The sequence below is a fragment of the Peromyscus eremicus genome, chromosome 6 (genome assembly GCF_949786415.1).
Source record: "Peromyscus eremicus chromosome 6, PerEre_H2_v1, whole genome shotgun sequence".
Lineage (NCBI taxonomy): Eukaryota > Metazoa > Chordata > Mammalia > Rodentia > Cricetidae > Peromyscus > Peromyscus eremicus.
The window spans coordinates 94,425,388-94,434,865 of record NC_081421.1 but is presented as its reverse complement, the minus strand read 5'-3'; the positions used below and the strand labels follow the sequence as shown (position 1 = coordinate 94,434,865).

The following is a 9,478-nucleotide window of genomic DNA, read 5'->3' as shown; positions in this document are numbered from 1 at the left end:
ATCACAAAACCAATACAGGCCTTCCTCAGAAAAGCCAGAACATACAGAAAAGCAAAAGCAGCTAACTCATTAAGAACTGTTTTCTCTATTCTGAGAGCCATGTTAGCAGCAGCATGTAATACAATCTCATCCTTTCTAAAAAGAAGAAGGCCTTAAAATCTGCATTACTGTGCCGCAATCTATTTTTCCATTTATCAGAAAAATGACTTGGGGCCAGGTGGGGAGCTCCATGGGTAAAAATGCTTGCAGGACTACGTGATCACGTGAGCTCAGCTCCCAAAGAGTCATATAAAGACTGGGCACAGTTTGTCCTCTGACGTCTACACATGTGCCACAGTACACGAACACACTTACACACAAATATGTATATACACATAGACACAAAATAAATAATCGCTAAAATATATTACTTCAGTGGAACAGTCTGTAAATAACTTGAATGTCTGTATGGTATTGTTTTATAGAAATATCTTATAATGTACTTAGTTCAGGGGTATACATTTGTACTGTTTGAAACTTCCCTTCTTATACTGTATGTCTTTGGCTTTGTGAACTCCTGAAGCAGACTTGGTGGAGAGGTAGTCCAGTCAAGCCAGCTCTCATACAGATGCTTGAGTTCCTACTGCGGTGGCCTGAAAGTGCTGCCTCCCTCTTCCAGTTGTTAACTCTGCCTTGGAAAGCCATGCGCCAGGGAACTCTGCTGTATAAGGCTGGATTCTATCATGGAGTCGTCCTAAAAAGCAGCTCTTCAAAACAAAAGTTCAATCATAGCTGGCAAGCACTAAGTGAGATATTCTTTGATAGTTAAGGATATTGTTAGTGAGGAAGGATATACATATACTATCTGTGTATATGCGTACATATAGATCTATTTTTTTAAATGTGTTTGTTTTCTACAAAGGGTTAGTTTGGCCACTCGAGAATAACAAAAACCAACTCCAAAGAAGCCTTTTGACAAATGAATGATTAACCTGGCTCAAATATGACTGATGATTATGAGTGGACGATATCTCAAGCTTGCTCAGGGAAGTTAAGAACACAGAGGCTTATGCTGAGACCAGCAGACTCCAGCAAGCACCTGATTATCTGAACAATAAAATGCTCACCTTAGCCCTTTCCCTTCATGTAAGCGATAACAGAACTCCTAATGGTGGATTTCTGTTTAGCTGGGATGTGTGAGAACAACTTGGAAGAAGGAGGTAAGGATGCAGAAAGAGGAATGGATGCATAAATAAAGATCACCCATGAGAAAAACTCCTAATTGGTGCTTTTGATCTCCAACTCTTTTTTTTTAATTTATTTATTATTACATTGTGTGTGTGTATGTGTGTGTGTGTGTGTGTGTGTGTGTGTGTGTGTGTAGAGGTCAGAGGACAACTTTTGGGAGTTGGCTCTCTCCTTCCACCATTGGAACTACAGATTGAACTCAGGTTGTCAGGCCTGGGTGGCAAACTCTTTTACCCACTGAGCCATGTCACTGGCCCTCCAAGGTGACAGGAGTACATAACAATTCTCTTAAATCCATAAAATTAAGACATTTGTCTAAAGTCAAGAAAGGTGGCATGGGCGTCATCAGCTATTTGTGGCTGACAGTTCACAGAGGACTGCTGGATGTGCTCTTGGTCCCAGAGGCAGGTGGTCACCCCGTTCTGCAGTGCTAGTACAATGATGAGGAGAGCGTGGACTTTGGGGCCCATTGACATCCTCCTTCTGCCTCTTTGAAGCCATGTTGCTTGCAATTGGTCACATGGTCTTGTCTACATTGCTTCTCCATCTAAGAATTGTATTAAAAAAAAAAATCTACCTAATGCGATTGTAGGGGACAGAAGGGTGGCACACAGTTATTTGCTCACTAATGGCTTCATCCTCCTTCACTCTGTTCTGTATTTCTGCAAGGCAGAGAGCTGTCATCTTGTAGGATCATGGGAAGGCCCTCTTGAGGCATGATGTTGCCTGGTGGTTGTTTTGAGTGCCCGGGCTGAATGCAGCTCTTGGTGCAGGTTCAGGGAAAAAAGACACTTAGGTGCAGTGGTGACAGCATTGGTCACTAGGACTCTTGCCTGTCTGGGAGCAGCGTTGTCTTCCTCATACACTTAACAGTCTCGTTTTCATCTAGATTGGCTACAGATGTTGAAGAGTCTGTAAACCAAGGCAGCAAGGAAGACCTTGGGCTAAGTCAGGCACCAGCCCTGCCTTGCATTTGTGCCTCTAATGAAAGCACCATTGACTTTTCCTTCCCTTTTAAGACCCTTTGGAAATCACTACTCTCTGGCAAGAAGCAGACTGCTTCCCTGTGGGATGTCCTCTGTCCCCACCCCTCATCTTCCTCAGGGCTTTTTTCCAACAACTATTCCCTTAAGTCTGACAATGAACATTGAGCTTTAGACCCTCTAGAGTGGTGGCTGCTGAACATCCCAGGCCACCCTAATTGCTGCTATATATGAATCCAGTGTATTTGTACAACCAGAGTTTTAGGGGGAAATGCCCTGGTTCCAGGAACCGCAGCAGGCTATGTTCAGCCATTAATCTCAGGACACCAACTAAAGAGGCAAGGAGTGATGAAAAGCAGAGAGGTGATTTCATCAGCACACATCGGGAAGAACAACTTCATCTACAAGGTACTGATAGGAGCTTTAGGTTTAAACTGAGGAAGAATTGGGACAAGAAGTAAGAATCCTGCATAAGTCATCAGATCTGGTCTCAACTCTGACTCTGCAGGTGGGTCCTCTGTCAGCTTTAGGGGAAGGATCTGATTTGTATAAGATGGTGACTTCTGTTCCAGAGCGTAGCCTCTCCCTCGTAGCGTGCTGCTGTCATTTGGCTGTGATCTACCTTGCCTACAAGCTATTGGTACTCCTGGCAGCTTTAGCAGGATGACTCTGTGTGTTCAGCCTCGAAGGGGCTCAGTTAGGTGCCGCTGGGTTTTAGACAGATTATCGAGGTTCTAGTGATTATCACACCTAATATAGAGCCAAGGAGGGGAGTGACCCAAAGTAAAGGAGGCAAGCAGAGGTGTTAGGTTTTCACATGATTGACATTAGCTGTGCAGGCTCAAATGATTTTAGCAAAGCAGCGTCCGTGTGCCTGTATAAGTCAGAAAGAGCACTTTGCCCTCTACTCTCAGACACTAGGAACAGTTGGACAGATCACTAGTAAGCAATCTCGCATCAGATAAAATGCCAACTTTACCCTTTGCCCTTCTTGGTCCATGACACGCCACTTGCAATTTGTCCTTCTTCTTCCTTCGTGAGAGGCTTACTCTCATCATTCTGGTCTTTACAGTTAAGTATTCTCCAAGGACTGGAGCCAGGAGGAAGAGAACTGATAGCAGAGCTAATCTCTCAAGGTCCCCCTTAAGCAATCACAGATAATGCGGGAGGAGAACCTCCGGGAGGAGAACCTCCGGGAGGAGAACCTCCGGCAGCAATGGTTCTAATGCAATCTCTTCCCCACGTAAGTGGACCACCTCGACTGAGAACAAAAATCCAGATAGTGATCGAACAAAGTTCTCAATGAGTTTCCTATTTTGATTTTTAGAAGCCTCTTTAATAAAAGATACTTTTAATCATTGGATCATATACAACTACTGAATCGATCTGTTCCTCTCTCTCTCTCTCTCCTACTCTCATACTTATCTGGGGATCATAACTAATTAGATAAAAAGGTTCTATCTTAGATCAGTGATTTTAACTGATCTAGGATATTAAGATTTAACATTTAACCAATTTAACATTGCCTCAGAATAACCTGAGGGCTTGCTGGTGCAGACTGGTCAGTCTCCTCGTTGGTAGATGGTCATAAAAAGCCAAGAATTTTCCACTGATGGGACTGGAGAGAAGGCTCAGTGTTTAAGAGCACTGGATTCCGAGACCTACCCACATGGCAGCTCACCATCATCTGTAACTCCGGGTCCAGGGGATCTGACACCTTCTTCTGCAGGCACTGGACACATCTGGTGCCCAGACATGCATGCAGGCAAAACATCCATGCACCCTGGCAGAAGTGAATGCAATCCCTTCATGCACAATTACTATGAAGATCCAACAGACTTCCTAAAGCAGAAGACAGAGTACAGTCTTGGCTTAACTTACTATGCTTTCAGCCTCCAAATTTTATCTACTTAAGTCTAAAAGGATGATGATGATGATGATGATGATGATGATGATAATCTACTTAGTCATCACTAATTATATTTTCTATTTTAAACATATAATGCATTGTGTTTCTATCCTTCAAATGCTTTGGATCGCTTAGATATATCAATGAGCGAAGCACTTCCAACCAAGCCTGTTGATTTCAAGGATCTATGCAGGAGAAGGAGATAGCTCACTTCCACGGATTGTCTTCTGACCTCATGCCGTGGCCGGAGATGATGACCCAGCAAGGTCATCTGCGATCTTTTAGGAATTCTGCTTTATAGATGAGGCACTCTATCCTGTTCCCCTTCACATTGGGGTTCAGGCTATGATACACGTGGCAGTCAGTCTTCTTGGATTCACATCCACACAATAAATAAATGTAATAAAAACAACAACAACAAAGCATTCATAAAGTCTACTTATGAGGACTGAACAGTATTAAAATTTTTCTCGAGGTCTTAGGCCAGGGGAGCCACAGGGCATGAAAGGATATTGCTTATTCACACATAAGCTGTAATAATGGGGATGGGAAAATAATTTAGTGATAGAACATTTTCCCAGCCTGCATGTCATCCTAAGTTCAGTACTGAAAAAAGTTATTATAGCAAATATCCTATTGATGAAAACCACACAACTTTCATCTCAAAAGGAATAAGAGATAGTTTATTCTGGAGCCAAATTTGAGTGGCCATGGCCCAGGAAACCCCACGTTACCCCGTGTTCCAGTGTGGAAACAGTTTCATGGAGCCTTCCTAGTTACAGAACAAAGAAGGCTATAAATTAGGGCATTTAAGAAATGTTCTGGTCCCTTCACTGCTGCAGCTCCACCTGGGAATACACTTAGGCTTCAAAAGAGGCTTTCACCCTCGTGTCCTCCACTGCAGCCAAATGACAGCCTGGTTGTGGTTGCATCCCAGGGAGAGCAATAAAATCGCCAACACCAACTCCTATCAGCAGATCTGGAAGCTGATCAAAGATGGGCTGGTCATCTGGAAGCCTGTGACCATTCTTGGGCTAGATGCTGGAAAAACACCTTGGCTCGGCAGAAGGGCAGGCATATAGGTATATGGAAGCAGAAGGGTACTGTCAGGGTTCAAATGTCCGAGAAGGTGACTTAGTTGAGAAGGGGCCAGAGTCGGAGCTGGCTTCCCTCTAAGGAGTCTAACTGCCACATGTATCACAGCCCCAACCTGAACGTGAAGGGGAACGTGATAGAGTTCCTCACCTGTGAAACAAGGTTCCTCAAGATCACAGATGACCCTGCTGGGTCATCGTAGAAAGGAATGTCTGTTGGGACAGCCTATCTCACTGTGGGCAAACAACTTCAGAGAGAAGAGACACCAGAAAAGAAACATGGGCTATGTGCCGAAACCATTTCCTCATTCCCCATCCCACCTCTAAAGGGTCATAGCCATCTTCTTCCCTGGTAGACCCCTCAATGTCCTGCAGGAGAGAGACTGCGCTTTACTGCGCACACTCATAAACACAGCCCCGGCTGTTGAAGGTCAGACTCCTGTCTCTTTCTGCGGCCTTAGAAACCTAACAGAATGTGTTCAAACATAAGCTGATTCTCAAGGAACACATCCACAAGCTAAAGTCAGACAAGGCCACCGAGAAGAAGCTCCTGGCTGACGAGGCTGAGGCCCACAGGTTGAGAGCCAAGGAAGCTTGCAAGCTCTGTGAGGAGTACCTTCCATCCAAGAAGGAGGAGTTCGTCAAGACTGTGTCCAAGGAGGAAGAGACCAAGAAATAAAGTCGTCCTCATGTCTGTACATAGTGGCCTCAGTGTTACATCAGTCATTAAAATAACAATTCTTAAAAATGAATAAAATAAAAAATACAGTGGTGGAAACATTAAGTGGGCATTTAAAACAGGCAGAGGAACCTCAACTATAGGTCTCATAGGTTATGTGATAGCATTCTTTGCCCTTTCATTGGTGGAGAATGGAGTTGTGTAAAGTTAATATATTCCAAAGGCTTTTATCTGTTTAATCAGGACATTGGGTCTGATACAGAGGTGGGCAAGGGATGGATCTTCAGGGGGATAAAAACAGCCCAGAAAAGGCCAAGTGGGGGTGGCATACACCTTTAATCCCAGCACTGAGGAGGCAGAGGCAGGGAGATCTCTGAGTTTGAGGGCAGCCTGGTCTATAGAGCGAGTCCAGGACAGCCAGTCACAGCTACACAGAGAAAACTTGTCTCCGAAAACCAAAACCAAAAACAAAAACAAAAAGCTCAAAATAAATTAGGCTAGGATCAGCTTTCCAAATTCTCCTTAGTCATTTAGGTTTCCATTAGTCCATCAGCCTATGCTGGGCGCTTCCTTCCAGGAATTCTCATTTATCAAAATAAATTCTCATTTATTTTTATTCCTTACTAAGGAATATTATTCAAAACTCAAAAAGAAACAAGTTACTAAACCACAAAAAGACATGAAGGAAATTTGAATGTAAATTCCTGGCAAGAATGAGGCTATTGTAAAGAGACCCTTGTGTCCCTCCCTTTGCCTGTGAGGCTCTTGAAACAATGGAATCTCCCCATGAATCTGGGAGGAGGAAAGATGATGGTCCTGGAGACAGCCAGAGGAGGAGCTTGTCCTGGGAAGTAAGATTCACAGCCTCTCAGGATCCCTTGCAGGAGATCCTGGCTTTGCAGCAGAGACTGGACCTAAGTCAGTGGTCATGGGTGGGAAACCACACTATGGGAGCCTGCTCAGTTCTCTGTACCTTTTGCCTTCTATGTAAACTTCATTTAAAGTTCCTGGACAGTCACACCCACAAAAGCTGACTGAGTGATCAGAACATCAGTGAGTATAGAGTTGGAAACGTTGCAGAGCCAAACGTCCTGGGCTGTCTTGGCCCATGGAATGGCCATTCCCCACCACCACCACCACACACACCTTTGTGTGTAACTTGACAGCTTTCTGGATTGTACAAGCAGACCCCCTGGCTCCCACCAACCAAAAAGCTGAGAATTCCACTAGATAACACATGCCAAGAGCAGAGGTCTCCCACTTTGTTGTAACCTGCCTACCCAATTTACTTGTGAGAAATATTTTTTCCCTATCAAAGGTAGGTTGTCAGCAAAGGGCCAATATTCCATAAATCTCCCCCATTTTGTAAAACTTGTACCTTAATCTTCTCATCTTCCCCACCTTATATAATTTTCATGCAAAATTGAAATCTCACCTATCTGGTGAAATTTTTGTTTAAGCAAAGCCTCCCTCTTATTCCTTCATCCATGGTGACATGGAGGGGTTAACTACCCTCTTCCCTTCATTTCTTTTGCACAGATTCTTTTCAAACTAGCCAATCATGAGAGACTGTAAGGTTGGACCTCACACAATGGAGAAAAGGCATGGTCACCACCTGCCTTAGAATGAAAATTCGGTGAACTGAATTCATGCTTCCAGGTGCTTCTTAGCCTGGCCTGGGTTGACATCTTTTTTGTAAAAAATAAATTGCCTTGCTGTGTGACAACTTGCCCTCTTTCTTTGTTTGGCACTGGTAATATCTGTTCCCATCACACCCACCAATGCATCTGAAAAGTGCACTGACTTATAAGCTGCTTGTTCTATTATGGTAAAAACTTCCTAAGACAGGGCCATTTTGGAGTATAATATTTGGAGTCTGTGGATCATGGCCACCCATATTTGGCTCCAGAACAAACTATCTCTTACCCCTTGGAGGTGAGAGCTGTGCTTTTTTCCATTGTCAGTTATGGTGCCTAACATGCCCCCCTACCCCAGGACAATCTACTTTTCACCAGAAGAGGCACCCAGATTGGATCTGGTAACAACATGGACCCCTTGTACCCAACCATCTGGCATCACCTGCTTGGGTGGATGTTGATGATTTTGTTCTAGGGCTCAGACCTCTTTTGATTTGGCTGATGTCCTGTTAATTTTTTTGATCTGGTTGTTTAAGATTGCTATTGGAGTTACTAAGAGTCAGAGCCTGGGCCATGACATTCCAAAGTGATCCGGTTTGGGCCCCCAGCCTTGCTAAGCCAATGAAACAAATAAGTAATAATACAAAAAACAACAACAACAACAACAAACAATTAAGAGAGGTTTATTCAATGTGACCACATTTGAAAGAGGTACAATGTAACTTAGCAACACTTTACTAACCCCCCAGTCCATCTTGGGGGGTCCCAACACAGGTAAGGATTAAAAAGAAGGTGAGAGATACGCATAATTAAAATGTCCTGGTCATCATGTGGTCCTGCCCATTATCAACCATTACTGTTTGGGTTTCATTCTCATCGTGGGATGTGATCTGACAAGTTGTTAGAACCGTGTGAAATCTCTTTCTAGGAAAACAGTTCAGTCTCTGGCTAGCACCAAGCTTCCAGTGTTCTCCCTCTTCCACCATGATATTGCTGGGTAAATTCTGATTCCTGTGTTCCATTGTTTCAACAGTCCAAGAATTATATGGAAGGATCCCAAAGGCCTCTTTAGAATACCCTCCTTCCTGCCAGGCCAGTTACACTTCCCCACTCTTCATTGAAACATCTCAGTGTTGATCTGGAATATGCCTGCCTTAGTTAGTTTTTTACTGCCGTGATAAAACACCATGACCAATGCAACTTAAGGAAGAAAGAGTTCATGGTGGGAGGGTGCTAGCGTTTCAGAGGGTGAGTCCATGACCATCCTGGTGGGGAGCATGGCAGCAGGCATGGTGCTGGAGCAGTAACGGAAGCTTATTTCCTGACTCACAAGCATGATGCAGAGAGAGTTAACTGGAAATGGCCTGGGTTTTTGGATCTCAAAGCCTGGCCCCATACCTCCTCCAAGAAGGCCACACCTCCTAATCCTTCCTAAACAATTCCACAACTGGAGACCAAGAATTCAAATACGAGTCTTTGGGGGTCATTATCACTCAAACCACCCACAATGACTGTGTCTGAAGCAAATATTATAAACTGAATACAAGTATGAATCAAAGTTAGATGACATTTGGCTGCTACTGTCACGAAACCTTGCATAAGAACCATTTCTGCATAATTACTTGGTTTTTCAGTTACTCTTGCTGATTTGAGACAAGGTCCTAACATAAAGCCTATATTAGACTCTAACTTACAGTTCTCCTGTTTCAGCTTCCCAAGTGCTGGGGTTACAAGCAAGTGCTACCATGCCCAGGGTGACTTCACTTCAAATAACACTTCTCCTTTGTTTCTGAACAATGTTCTCTAAAGACATTGGTCATTAACCATTTGGCAGTCTGTTATCTATTGTCCCTTGTCCCCAGGATAAGATTTGCCTATGGTATTATTTGATCTCACATGGGCGTGTGTGTGTGTGGGGGGGTGCCATTGGCAGGTATTATGAAGCTAAT

General features: G+C 43.8%; 1 pseudogene; it reads left to right on the top strand.

The window, feature by feature from the left end:
* Window positions 1-1,171: 1,171 nt before the first annotated feature.
* LOC131913857 (large ribosomal subunit protein eL19-like) lies at window positions 1,172-5,892 on the top strand (annotated as a pseudogene).
* Window positions 5,893-9,478: the final 3,586 nt, after the last annotated feature.